The 13,467-nt window shown below is 44.5% G+C and overlaps 1 protein-coding gene across 9 annotated transcripts in view; it reads left to right on the forward strand.

Annotated features, from left to right (window-relative positions):
• Window positions 1-13,467, forward strand: part of PACSIN2 (protein kinase C and casein kinase substrate in neurons 2) — a 127,393-nt gene that overhangs the window by 41,246 nt on the left and 72,680 nt on the right. For 6 of the 9 annotated variants that reach the window (XM_048217799.2, XM_044392377.3, XM_026479478.4 and 3 more), the window contains exon 1: window positions 3,929-4,228. The exons of 2 other annotated variants lie outside the window; for them this stretch is intronic. The gene's annotated coding sequence lies outside the window, so the exon portion shown is untranslated. Of the gene's footprint in view, window positions 1-2,824; window positions 4,229-13,467 lie in introns of those variants that run through there. One more of the 9 variants, XM_026479477.4, reaches the window with a different exon arrangement.

Below are 13,467 nucleotides of genomic sequence, written 5' to 3' on the forward strand. Positions count from 1 at the left end.
ATTCCGGCAGCGGCTAGATCTCCTGGCTCTGTGTTTAGGCCTTGCTAAGTTCAGGGACATGGGAACTGTGGAGCCCATCTAGCATGGGGCGGCCAGATACCTCCGCCTCTCACCCCAGCACCTACCTCTAAGTTACCTGGCTTTTCCCTGGCCCTATCCGGCTCAGCTGTTAGCTTTGGCCTAGGAAGGAGGCCTGAAGCACAGAACTGCAATTTGCACTGTTTTATTAACAACCTGATTACTGTGTGCTGATAACCTCTTTAAGAATCACCTTGTAAGAGTCACTGGTTGTTTCGGGTTGGGGAAGGGGGGGGAGTAAAAGGTGGCAGCTAATGTGCATGGGGTTTCTTTTTGAGGTAAAGACAATGTCCTAAAATTGGGGTTATGGTTGCACAGCTCTGTAAATATACTAAAAACCATTGAATTATATACTTTAAATGGCTTTATTATGTGGTATGTGAATTACATCTCGATAAAGCTGTTTTAGAAAAAGTGTGACATTAAAGCAAGGACAGACCAATAGAGGAATGGGGAAAAAATCACACGGTGAAAATTTTATTCTTTCCCCCATGTGACATGACCTGTTGCCAGATATCCTCATGTTCCTCACAGGTCTAGTTCCAGGGAAGGCATGAGTGGGGTGGAGGGAGGATGGGCTTTGAAAATATCAAGTAGACTTGGGTTCGAATCCCATTCTGCCATTATTTGCTGGGTGATACTGGGCAGGCTGCTTAATTTCTCTGTGGTGGTTTTCCTTCCGTGAAACGGAGCTAGTAGTACCTATCTTATGGAGTCTTTTAAAAGAGCTCAGTGAAGGCAGCCGTTTTCACCATGCCACAGTCCTATAACAGAACAGCGGTATCGGAGAGAAGAGACAGCCGGTCCGGTGTTGCCCTGATGTCTGTGCCTGATGCGAGGTTCATGACTGCGGCGCATGGACTCAGCCATCAGCTGAGGACGGAGGTCATGAAGGCATCGGTAGTCTTCAGCTAACTTGCTGGATTTTGTTTCAGAATTTTTTTCTGCCTTAATCTACATGGTTTAAGTAGGTTGATGGCAAGCTCTTGGAGAAGCCACTCCCGTCCCTTCCTTCATGAGGACTTCCCTGACCCTGTTTCCCACCCTAGCTCACTGCTCCCTTCACAGTGTTCGCTCAGCCCTCAGTGCATGTTGGTTCTAGCACTTAGCAGCTCGTGCCATTTTTATTTATTTATGCATCTGCCCTGCGCATACACTGAGCAATCCAAGGCAGGGATTTTGGCTTTTTCAGCCGTGGGGCCCCGAGGCCTTAAGCCCTGTGCCTGGCACAAATGTTTGTTGAATGAATGCCCGAAGGTTTCAAGTCTGGTGACAGAAACCAGATTGGAACTGGAAATACCAGTTTAGGCACCACGTGCAAGAGGTTAGCAGGTGGGTTTCCCTGGAGCAGTGTTTCTGTCCCAGTACCGCCTTAGGGGTGGAATAGCTGCCTGAGCCAGTCTCGTCCTCTGCCAGAGGGTCAGGACAGCTGGTCTCCAGGTAGGAGCCCACTGGCCAAGGTTGTGGGGACCAGGAGAGAATGCCCCAGCCACTGTGGAAAGCCGGGCTCATTACTTCATAGTCCCACTGCTATCTGCACTCTTACTTCACTTCAAATCAGATTTTTATTCCATGGCAGCTGTATCCAAGACCCACTTCTGATTTATTGAGGGAAGCCAAGATGGAGAGGCCGTATAATGGTTAAACAGCTAGATTCTGGAAGCTGACTGCCTGGGTTCGGATCCTGGTTCCCTCACGTGCCAGCTTTGGGATGCAGGGCAGGTAATATAACCTCTCTGTACCTCAGTTATCTGAGCTGGAAAATGGAAGAGGTGACAGTCCCCTGATAGGATTATTTTCATGATTAACCATAAAGTAGTGCTATATAAATGTTTACTGAGCAGCTTGTGTTTGTTGGATTACAAAAAAAAAAAAAAAGGAATTAAAGAATAAATCCACCTTACTGTGGTTGTCCTCTCTCATAACCAAGAGCCCTAAGTGGGGCTCTGGGACAAAGAAGAGTTTTTGGTCATGCTAGCTAATGAAAAGGAAAGGTAGATAATCAGCTTGGTCTGCCAGAACTCAGGTGTTTATTTTTTCTTAGTGGAAGAAAATACCCCCAGAAAAGGACTTTTGTGACCGTATTTTTGTGCTGCTTAAATTTAGTTAAAATGCTTTGGAAGATAACTGCCAGACCCTTAGATTTAGAAAGCCTGTCTGTGTGTTGTGGTCAAGGACACTGAAGTAGTATCTGGAAACATTATTCAGCCTTTTTCAGCTTTCGTGTCCCTGGACAAGATGACCTTTAGGGCCATTAAACCTCTAGTAAGTGCCAGGATGAAGCAGCCGGCCTCTCGGCAGACCAGAGAGCAGGGCTGGCCTAGTGCTCCAGCGTGTGCCTCTCTGTAAGCATGCGAGTGATCTAACTAAGCTGATGGTGCAATACAGCGAAGTTTGTGTTGTATTGGGTCGACTTCTTTTTTTTTTTTTTTTTTTAAGATTTTATTTATTTATTCGACAGAGATAGAGACAGCCAGCCAGAGAGGGAACACAAGCCGGGGGAGTGGGAGAGGAAGAAGCAGGCTCATAGCGGAGGAGCCTGATATGGGGCTCGATCCCATAACGCCGGGATCACACCCTGAGCCGAAGGCAGACGCTCAACCGTTGTGCCACCCAGGCGCCCCTTGGGTCGACTTCTGTGTTTGATTTTTTAGGCGGGGGAAAGGGTAGTATAATAATTTTCCAAGTATGAATTATTATCATATGTCAAATAGTTGAGCCTTGTGTTCATATGATCTTTGCTTTATTGGTGTTTTTCCATCAAGGAATTTCTAAACACAGATTTTGGAAAGATATTTTTAACTTATTTTGTTTCATGTTACAAGGTCAGACTCAGGGCCCGTGTTGCAAGGGAGGGAATGGTCTGGCTCTGTTCTGGCCACCACCACTTAAATGTAGCATCTAGCTTGCCATAGGGGTTGGGGGTGCACATGTATCTTCTGGGAGGGTACTTCGGGGGAAAATGAGCTCTTTAAATATTTGTTTCTTGTGTTTTACATATTAGTTTCAATACCTGTTCTTTCTTGCAGTGTTTGTATTTTTTTATGTTGTTGCATACATTTTTAAAACACTTTTTATTGAGATAGAACATATATATATACATACATACAAGTGCACATATTATAAGTGTGTACAGTGATGAATTTTCACAAATGCAGCACACGAACAGCTCAGGAAACAGAGCCCTGATCAGAAGAATTCCTGAGGACCCTTGCGTGCCGGGTCTCTTTTCCATTCTGCTCTAGCTTCAAGCCCCATAGCTAGTTGTGCCTCCTCTTCACTTTATCTAGAGGGAATTATATTATATTGTATGTATTCTCATGCGCGCATACATTTTAAAATGAGTTAGGACATCTTCCTCTTCTCTTAAAGTTACATTTATTCTTTTTTTCCCTTTTAATTCTTCGTAAAACTCTAGGAAGAAAGGGGTTTTGGGGTTTGGTTTTTACTTCTGGGGAATCACGCGTGCACATGTACGTGCCTGCGGAGACAGTGTGTGCTGCCGAGAGACTGGGGTCCCTGGCGCTGAGCTTGCATCCTCTTCCTCTGCATCTCCCCCGTTGAGCTGCTTTGCCTTGCTGTATGGCAGAGAAGTTGAGTTTTGTATGGAGGGACAATGTAAGATCATCCCGTGGAAGGAAGTCCCTGTCACATGAACTCCTGTGATGCCTGGCACCTTTGCTCCAGAGCAGGTCTTTTCTTCCTCTTGAGTTAGGAAGGATCAAACCCAAGGAGAGAGTCTAAGACTGTCCTATGCTGTGTAAGTTAGTTTATATACAAGTTGATTTTGCGGGGGGGGGGGGGGGGGAGGTTAATATGACTTTTGTTCTCCGATCTCCTCTCTCTGACTTTCTCTCGAATACTGAGATTTCTGTTTGGCCACTTTCTGAAAAGAAAGCTCCTCTGTGATGGTCGTAGCGGGCCTGGAGCCGAGGTCTGAGAACCTGGTGCCTGTAGGGTGCCTGCAGCAGTGTGGGGGACTGGCCTTATCTCGCTGCAAGGAGTCGGCAGCCAACAGGAAATGATGAAATGTGCTGGGAGAATTCGGCTGGGAGCTGGAGGTCAGACATACCAGCAGGGTCGGAAGGAGGCAGGTACGGAAGCTGATCTGCAAAGTGAGGCCGTTGAAGCTGGCATCTGACAGAAAAACGTGAGTGTGCTATTTACTATATTTCCTTTAAGGGAGACCTTTTTAAAAGCAGAGTTTTCATTGATTTTTTTTTTCTTCTGAGAGCTTGATTTAACAGAAATCTTGCCGTTTAAACACACTTAGTTTTAGAGCTTCTTGATGGAAATGTTCACCTAGTTCAATATTAACCAGTGTGTTTTATCCAAAATGCCTTGAGAAAATGTCAGAGTAAATGTTTGATTTCCTTGGTGAATAGATTTTGGCCTAAACAAATGGAAGATTATGCTTTATAATTTTTACTCTGGTTTTAGAACATATATGCATGCTTCATTCCTAAATAGATGGAATAAATTAGAAACTTTGGCATAGCTGAGGCCAGCTTACATACTTCCAGCTGGATTGTTTTCTTACTGGGGAGCTAAATGAGTTACTTGAGTGAACTATTAATAGAGGGTTGGTTTCTTTTCCTACTGTCAGGCATTATGTCTTTTACATGCTGCCATTTCCTTTCTTAACAGCCAAATCTAACCTACAAACACGGAAATGGGACTCGGGAGAAAAAGCAAACAAATTAGCTTCTCCTGTTGACGCTAATTGCTGTTTCATGGCCGTCTGCTCCAGACTCCCAGAATTAGCATGTGGCTTGCTCCAAGGCCCCCTCTGCCTTCCTTCTCCGTCAGTTCTTTCTTATTCCTCTTCGCAGCTGGACCTGGTGCCCTCAGCTCCATTTGACGGCTGTCACCAGACACTGTGCTTTTATTTTTAGTAGATACCACAATGTAAAAGTTTTATTGTTCCAACAACTGAGCAGCCTTACATACATATTTAATTGTTTCTTATCTGCAAGTCATATTCTGAAATTGAAAATTATGGCTCCCCTTCCCTCCTTTTTGTTTATGCAGTACTGTGCTTCTAATTAGAGGGCTTTTTTTTTTTTTAAATCCCAATACTTGAATGATCCATTGCTAGGTGAATATACTTTTGGGATAACCTATTGCTGTGAACATGAGAAAGGCAACATCAGGGTCTTCCTTCTGTTCTCCAGAAAGTGTCATGCTGGTACAGTCTGTGCCACATAGAGAAGCATATTTTCTTCTTAGGTCGTTACCTTGTATGATTTGTGTATTTCTGACACTTTTAGGGTTGTGTTTTCCTATTTTTTTTTTTTTTTTAGAAATCCCCCAAGCATATGATATTTCTCTTAGACCTTAATGAGGTCCATAGGTTTTGCCCTTGCTGTTGTAATTCTGAGTATCTCATCAAGTTCTTCTTCACACTAAGATATCGTACTGAATTCTAGATGAACTTTAAATGCTGTGTTTATGAAAGTAACAGAGAGGAATAGTAACTTCAGACTGAAACATCTTGCAGGTCTGAGATTTATGCCAGTAGTAAAAATAAGCCTCCCCTCTTTCTTTTCATACATCGTTAGTCCTCTGTTTTGCCCTGCCACGTAATTCTGCTGTTCATTTGGTGGCATAGTTAAAAAGATGGGAACATGATATTTAGAGTTGTAATGGCTCTTACTGGAGGTCTAGTCAGGCCCCCCCCCCCTTTTTTTAAACAAAGGAATTAAGACCAAGAGGTGACATACCTTGTTGACTCGTCCAAGGTCACACGGCTTGTTGGTAGCTGAGTGAATCTAGACCAACTTCTGGGGCACCAGCCTCTCTTCTCTGCTTTCTTCACATATTATCTCATGATTAATAGGACTTGGCTAAGAATGGCTTTTTTCTTCTAATGAGTCCATTTTCATTTGTTTCATTTTCAAATATTCAGCTTTTATATGCAATAACTTCCCTAAGTTAGTACCATTGGACATAGGTATACAGTGAGTTACCTGAAGCCGGAAGAGCGTTGACATTTCTCCCCCCCAAGGGAGATTTTTTTCTTAAAGAGTTCTCTATTGTATAAAGTTTTTCTTGCTTCGCCCCTAAACCAGGCCTTACTCAGTTGTTACTGTTGTAAGCATACCTCATTATATGATTACCTGCTAGCTGAAAATTCCAAACTTAATAAATTCACAGCTATTAGAAGAAACAGACAAAAGTACTCAGTTCTTTGGAAGAGGGTTCTTCAGGATGTGAAAAGTAAACCCTGAAGTCTGGGGGCATTTCAGTCTGTCTGAGGGAGTACTGATGGCTGTAAGTCTGGACTGCCCAGGTTTTAGACTGTGGTAGACTTTGAAACAATACATTATTGTGTTAAAAAAAAAAAAAAAAAGAGGGTAATGATTTAATTTATAAAAGTGGAATTTATCCACAACTTTCCAGAATCAATTAAAAATAGTCTCTTCTAGGGCTCCTGGGTGGCTCAGTCGGTTAAGCGTCTGCCTTCACTTCAGGTCATGATCCCGGGGTTCTGGGATCGAGCCCCATATCAGGCTATCTGCTCAGCGAGAGCCTGCTTCTCCCTTTCCCTGCTGCTCCCCTTGCTTGTACTCTCTCTGTCAAATAAATAAATAAAATCTTAAAAAAAAAAAAAAACCTTTAAAAAAATAGTCTCTTCTAAAAATTGAATTTGAGTCCTTCTGAAATGCAAGTCTGGGAATTAGATGTGAATAGAGGCCTAAGTGAGCAGTGCCCTGATAGGGTGTCACTGTCTGTCCAAATTCACCTTGAATTCCTTGTAGAGGTTCATAGAAAAGTACTTACTTGTATTTTCTGAAGTAGTAAGAGTATATGCCTTCAAGAATTTCAGAAACAAGTACACTACAGGAAAACAGGTATTTTCATAGACACTTTAATTGTATTTGAAATTGTGGTCAATAACTTTATACCTATTTTAGTTTATAAAACTTAAGAATGAAGTAGGCCATGTGAGCAGTGTTTCTGTGCAGTAGGTTGGCACTGTGTCTTCCCTCCTGCTGTTCTGCAGGCACTTTTGTCACTACCCTTGAAGAAGCTGCTGCTTTCAGTTGAAGAGCCAGATGACCACATCCAAAGGCCAAAGAAAGGGCGAGCAGAGAGTGGCTTGGTTCACTTCTCCCATAATTTAGTTACCTTTGTTCCCCAACTAGCATTTTATCTTTACTATTTTTAGTACATATTAAGTATAGAATAGTTTAACTGGCTTCCTTTTCTTAATATATAATTGGTCTTCTTAATATGTATGTATATTTATAGTTATGCATATAAATATAGGGATACATAAACATATTAATAAGCGATTGTCCTAGTCAGTAAGTAATGTTTGATATTCTTCCTTACCCCTGGCTTCTGTTTACTTTAGTGTGAATTCTGGTATGCCTGTGAATTTAAAGATGTGAAGGGGGGATATGGTGCTAAAGATGGGAATGGGGGATATGACCCAATACCTGTTGACCTGGGAAGCAGAAGTGTTTTGTTAATTCACCACCTGGGAGTGTGTTCAGCGCAGGTTCCCTGAGAAGAATATGATACAGCGAGGCCCCGAGGCCTCCCAGAGAAGCATCAGGGCCCTTGTGCAGAAGTCTTTGCATATTCAGTGTTGAACTCCACGACATCGCATTTATTCTTAGGCACATCCGGTCAACTGGAGAGGTTGAGGAGTGTGAGTTTGGGATGGTAGCTGTTGTCATAAGGATGAAGACTCACAGCAGGACTCACAGCAGGGCTCACAGCAGGGCTCACGCAGGCTGTGATCATCCTGGAGCCTGACAGCTCACTGACGGACACGAAGGCACCTGGGCGAGCTCTGAGCTTATTTCCAGCCATCTGTAGGTCACCACCTGGAGGGACGGGTCATTTGGATGGTGGGTGGCTGGATCAGGTGATTTGCTCATTTGTGCCTGTGTGTGTTCATACGGTTAGTTTGCCCACTTGCCAGAGTCTCTTGTCCACCGAGGGTACCTCAGGTCTTGTGCTAGGCCCTGGGGTCCATGACGGTTGAGACTGAGTTCTTGCCCCTGAGGAGCTATGAACTCATAGCCCAGTGGGGTAGAGACTTGTAAACGCCAGGGTGATGAGTCTTCTTATAGAGCTGTAGGGACCTTATTCTGCTGTGAAGAATGGCGGAGTTAGGGAAAACGGCACAGTTTGGTGGTGCGTTTCAGAGAGGGGGGCCTGTCCGGCCAACGAGGCGGAGGAAACCATGTGTGCAGACGCAGGGAGATGGGAGGGGTGTGCAGAACTCGGGAGTGTGACGTGGCTGGACTGCACACACATGGTACCTCTGATTTATCAGGCTCAGACCAGTTATTTTCCATCCAAATCCAGTTCTTTCTTCTGAACTGTTTCTCTTTGTGACATTACCCCATACCTTGCCTCCAGGATGAGGAATTCTTAATCCTTGTTTCCTCCTCCACCCCCCAGTCCTACCCAGCATAATCCTTCACAACGTCCTCTGTTCTTCCTGAGCGTTAGTCTGTCCTCGTCACCCAGCCGTTCCTCTTGCTTCCTTCTACTAGAGCTGCACTGTCCAGTATAGCAGGCACTAAGCACAGGTGGCTGTTTGTATTAGAATGAATTAAAAGTCAGTGAGATTAAAAAGACAGTTCCTCAGTTGTACTAGCTGTAGTTCAAGTGTTCCACAGCTGGTGGCTGGTCTAGAGGACGCTCAGGTCTAGAGGCTCGATGGACTGTTCTCCACCCTCTGTCGGAGGGAACTTTCCTTCCTGGACCATATCCAGGTCCCTCCCCATAACCTGGAGGAGCCCAAATCCCTAGTGTGGCCCTCAAGGGACTTAGCCTGCTGGCACCTGTTTAGCCTCCTGGTATCCAGCTCTTCCCTCTCCTTGTCCCCCACTGCCACATTCTTGATTCTTTCATACGTTTTTACCTTAGTGCGTGCGGCACTTCCTCCAGAGTATCATTCCCTGCCTGAGCATTCTTGCGCAGGCTGCAGACCCAGCGCCCCTCGGCTCTCTCCCTGGCTTGCTTCAGGTTGATCTCGTTTTCCCTTTTATTCCAGACTGCTGGTAATCACACGGTAGTACTCGCCTGAGAGACAGTACTGACGGGTGCTCATCCTGTGCTGTCGTGGTTTGTCTCTGTCTGTGGCAGGCGCGGTGGTTAGGCTTTGGGGACAGATAGACTTAATTTCAAAACCAACCCTTTACTTGCCAGCTGGCTTTGGGCAAGATATTTAACTTCCCTGAGTTTCAGTTTCTTCTTCTGTAAAATAAGTCTGGTATTTCCCTCATGTTAAATGAAACCAAATGCATAGAACCCCTCACTGTGTTTAGCAAGCTCTTCAATCGTAGCTGAGGGCTGTCACACTCTGGATGTCGCTTCCCTTTAGCCCTGCGAAAACCACATCATCTACATCAATAACGATGTTTTTTTCTTCTTTTCTAATTCTTGTACCTTTTACTGATTTTTCTTACATTATTGGCTATTGTCTCCAGTACAATTTGAATAGAAAAGGTGATAAGAAGCAGCCTTTTCTTGTTCCTGTGCTATTTGCTGCAGTTCTGGTGAGGTGTTTTGTTTTGTTTTGTTGGTTTTCTTTTGTTTCCATTGAGTTCCATCATGCCCCCCCCCCTCCCCATTGCATTTGTTTTCTCTCTTCCTCTCTTTTACTCTGGAAGTTAAATTCTCTGTCTAGCCCTTTAGTGATTATCCCCTAAATGTTTTAACACATAACAAATCTAAAGTAATGTCTTTTCTCTTTTCTCTCGGAAGGATTTAAAACATTTTAATTCCACATCCCTCCCAACTTATTCAGCATTTCCTTTCTGAATTTTAGAATCCTACAAATTAGATATTATGTTTCATATAGTCAGTGCTGTTTTTATATGGTAGTATATTTACCTGTGTATTTTCTTACCATTTCTTCTTGTGCTTCAAGCTTTCCCTCTGAGATAATTTCTTTTTGCCCGAGGAAGACCTTTTAGAATTTTCTTTTCTGTGATGTCTTTTTTAGGGTTGTGGTGGTGGTATCTACTTTATCTGTTTGAAAATATCTAGTTCTTATTAAAAACTAGTTTTGCTGGGTATGGAATTCTGAGTTGGCAAATACTGTTGCTCGGCACGTAGACTCTATCACTGCAGTGTCTTCTGGATTTCACTGTTGCTCTTAGTCCAGTTGTCATTCTTTGTGGTCTTTTCTCGCTGGCTGCTCTCACTATCTTTTCTGTGCCTTTGAGGTTCTACAGTTTTACTTTATCTTGGTGTGGCTCTCTCTCTCTTTCTAAAATCTTGCTTGAGTTCATCCGGCTTCCTTGATCTGTGGCTTAGTGTCTTTTGGCACACTGAAAAATGGTCTTTAAAGATTGCTTCCTACCCATCCTTAATGTTACCTCTTTCTGGAAGTTTCTTAGATGTAAGTTAGGCTTTACTGTTTTTTCCCAAGTCTTTAATCAATATTTTATATTTTCTTCCTTTGTCTCTCTTTGTTACCTCGGTGAGAAAGCTGACTTATCTACTTATATTTCTTCTTTAAATTTGCCTTTTTGGTGTCTTTAGATTCCTTTATGATAATTTAGAGTATAATAAGTGATACAATTGCATTTTATTCAGCTGCTAAAATTTTTCAGTGGAAGACTCATTAAGATACCTGGTTTGCCTTGCTGCTGAAAACAGAAGCCTGTTCTGTCAAAGTGCATATTTGTGCCAGAGCCTAGCACATTCCTTGACTCATTCGTTCCAGACATGTTTATTTTGCTCCTATTGTGCATCAGTGCTAAGGATACCGGGCTGAACTTGACACGGTTCTTGTTCTTCAGGAGCTTGTGTTCTTGTGGTGGTGAGAGACAGTATATAAATACATAATTTGGCATGGGAGGCTGGGTGTTATTTAAAAAATAAAGCAGAGTTTAGGGGCTGGTGTGTCAGAGGAATGGGGACAGGTTAGACTTTTTTTTTTTTTTAAGATTTTATTTATTTATTCGACAGAGATAGAGACAGCCAGCGAGAGAGGGAACACAAGCAGGGGGAGTGGGAGAGGAAGAAGCAGGCTCCCAGCGGAGGAGCCTGATGTGGGGCTCAATCCCAGAACGCCGGGATCACGCTCTGAGCCGAAGGCAGACGCTTAACGACTGCGCCCCCCAGGCGCCCCAGGCTAGGCTTTTTAGGAAGGTATTATGTGAACAGATGTGTGATGATGTGAAGCAGCAAAGGCTGCAGACCCTGGAGGAGGAGTGTTCCTGGCAGAGAGGAAGCAAGTGTGAAGATAGGTCGAAGCCTGGTGCATTTGGACGCCCACGGAAAGTTCACTGTAACTGGAGGAGCCCGGGGTAGGGGTTGGAATGGGAATGAGCCGACACTGGAGCTGGAAGCTGGGACGAGATCGCATGGGATCTTGGAGGTCAGGGTGGGAAGTGTAGATGAGTGAGGAGCGTTTTCAGCGTGCTGAAAGACACAGCTGTTGGCGAGTTTTAAGTTTGGTGGCTTGACCCAGGGTAGCCTGGGTGAGATGGTGTGAGGTGGCTGCACTCTAGCTCTGTTTCAGGGTGGAGCCGATGGGTGTAGGGTGTGAGGGAAGGAGAGGCGTCAGGGGTGGCATGGGGGCATTTGTCCTAAGAGCTGCTTAGATGATGGCGCTCTTCACTGAAAGAGAAGGACTGGGTAGGAGCTGCTCTCGGGAATGGAGGAGCCAGGGCTGAGTTTCGGGCAGTATGTCAGAGAGGCCCATCAAGTGCCAAGGAGTTGATGCTGAGCCAGTGGTTGGGGCTGTGCTGGGCTGGAGTTCAGAGGGGAGGTCTGTGCTGGGGAAATAAAGTCAGGAGACATCAGTGGTGGGCTGGTGTTGAAAGTCACAGGAAGGAGGGATCACCTAGAAACTGGTGTGCAGAGAAGAGGAAAGAGTGCAGAGGCCTGGGCCCTGTGGCCTTCACAGCAGTGAGGGTGCTGCTGGGTGCTTTGCAGGATGGGGCCGGAGAGTGCGTGGGCACTTGTACTGAGTGAGTGTAGTGATACACAGGCCAATTACCAGTGACTTGACGATAAGGGACATGGATTCCTTTACCAGAACTCTTGGGTTTCATTCTTATGGACATTACAGAAGGTGCCTAGGGCACTGCCTTATTTTCCTTTTGGATTTTCAAAAGTGACCCAAACAGTATTCTTAGGGCAGAAAAACTAAGAAATACAGATATGCAAAAAGAAAACTCCCAAACTCACATATTCCACCATCCAGAGAGGGTGAATAAGTGTTAACATTTATTCAAGTATTTGCTCAGTTGTCTCCTCCTCAGGAAGACCTTTGCTGACCACCGTCCTGTCTGTAGTAGACCCCAACGCTCTGTCCCCCACTGGCTTCATGTCTGAGCCCAGCCCTCAACACCACCTGCTGCAACATTCCGTCCCGGTTTGTCTGCAAGCCCCCTGGCCCCTGGAGCATGAAGCCCTCAGTACTCTTTGCTGAATGAAGCAGTTCACATTTTGGTACATAGCCTTCCAGACTCTTTTTTCTGCATAATCACACACTCTTAACTTCTATTTTTAAATAAGCTAAAGTGGTCAGTGATTTAGACCTCAGGTGCTACAGCAAAGCCACCTGTGCCCTTGTGGGTGTTGAGTGCTGTCTTCGGTCTGTGTCCAGCCTCTCTGAGCAGCTCCTGAGCCTGGGCCGTGGTTGGAGCACCTCATCCTCACTCTCACCTGGCCGCAGGCCTCCCCCTTCCTCTTCCAAACTGCAGTCCCACTTGCCCCTCCTCTGTCCTCCATCCTCTCTCCTCTCTGTCCCCTAATCAGCTGTGACCTTGGCTTCTCTTTCTGGCCATACTGTGAGTTCCTGGGCTGCAGGGCTGGGTCTTATTACGGACTTATTTCATTCCCTTCCCCCGGCTCTTAGCAAGGTTTCTGGCACTCAGAAAATCAATGTTTAAAAAAAATAAAGTGAGAAATAAAAAATAAAAAAAAAAAGAAAGTCAATGTTTTTAGAAGATTGGCATAAATATACATAAAATTACAAAAATATTTGATTTAATATATAATTTTACTGAGTTTATCAGAATAAGTTATCTATTTTATTGAAAATGTTCAAAAACTTGAAACACAGACTATTTCTTGAGCTAGCCAAACTGACAAATGTTTTATTAAGGATAAGCTCCTTGAGGGGCGCCTGGGTGGCTCAGTTGTTAAGCGTCTGCCTTCGGCTCAGGGCGTGATCCCAGAGTCCTGGGATCGAGCCCCACATCAGGCTCCTCTGCTGGGAGCCTGCTTCTTCCTCTCCCACTCCCCCTGCCTGTGTTCCCTCTCCTGCTGGCTGTCTCTCTGTTAAATAAATAAATAAAATCTTAAAAAAATAAAAGGATAGGCTCCTTGAAAGTCCTTTTGGAAACTTCCCTTTATCTTTATCTCCACCAGCTCCAAAGTGTATGATCAGTTGCTCCTCAT

Source organism: Ursus arctos, unplaced genomic scaffold (genome assembly GCF_023065955.2).
Source record: "Ursus arctos isolate Adak ecotype North America unplaced genomic scaffold, UrsArc2.0 scaffold_21, whole genome shotgun sequence".
Classification (NCBI taxonomy): Eukaryota; Metazoa; Chordata; class Mammalia; order Carnivora; family Ursidae; genus Ursus; species Ursus arctos.